A 1,090-nucleotide genomic window follows, 5' to 3' on the forward strand; every position below is an offset into this window, starting at 1 on the left:
TATATGTATAATACAGTTGTACAGTTTCTTGAATTTTTGTATTTTATCGACATCTTTGAAATTAAAAACGTCATATTGCGTCATTAAGATGTGTTTTATAAAGTCTTGAGGTAAATGTTCATTAATAATGAATATTCATGGTGGTGTATATTAATGACAGTTATGAATATTCATGAGCTGTGAATGTTTATGACATTTACATGTATGACTATTCATAATTCACAACTTCAAATCAGGAATAACACCCAGTTCACAATGGTAAAGAAGAAATTATTAAAATTATTTTGAGCAATATCCGCAGGAACCTGGAATAGTTCATTGGTCCCATAAATTTGAAGTCTTGAATGAAGTATTTCTTTAATAGATTAGACACATGTGTGCAAATAAATCCAGATATAATATATATGCAGTTGCTCGCTTGAAGTCTGAGTAATGCACAAATAACTTAATTGTGATAATAATATCTGGTCTGTTTTTGTTGTTGTTTTTTTTGCTTTTTCTTGGTCTTTTTCTCTTAAAATTTTCCATTTGAATATCAATCAAGAGGATTTTTCAATCCTTTGCCGATTGCAGTTTTGACTGACTGAAATTTTATATTTATTTTAAAAATATAATGAAACTGATTAGCCTGAGCCGTTTTTATGGTAAAAATTTTATTTGCAAAGAAATGAGAAATGATTCTAGAAAAAAAAGCCGAAGCACGTTTTATAACGACACAGGACAGTATTAAATCACGGCAAAGGATAGTGAATCATGTCAAAGCAGGTTTAATCAGCAAATTTGTGGTACTCGTTTGTGTATTTTGATGTTTTCACCTCAAATTTATGGAGTCAAATGAGTGTGGGGTGGGGTGGGTGTGTGAAGGGGTGAGTTTGGTGGTTCTGCGTTTAGGTGTATGTTGATTTGGATGTTGATGATGGTATGTAGGGTGTGGGGTGTATGTAAATGTGTGTGTGAATGTGGGTGTTGTGAATGTGTTAGGAGTCGTAGTATAGGGTGAGTTTACTGTTCGAAGCGTGAGTGCATGAATGTTGATAAAATATTGCCCTTTATGTCAATTTTAATGAATCCTGTGTTATTATGTTTATTA

Source organism: Amphiura filiformis, chromosome 10 (assembly GCF_039555335.1).
Source record: "Amphiura filiformis chromosome 10, Afil_fr2py, whole genome shotgun sequence".
Classification (NCBI taxonomy): domain Eukaryota; kingdom Metazoa; phylum Echinodermata; class Ophiuroidea; order Amphilepidida; family Amphiuridae; genus Amphiura; species Amphiura filiformis.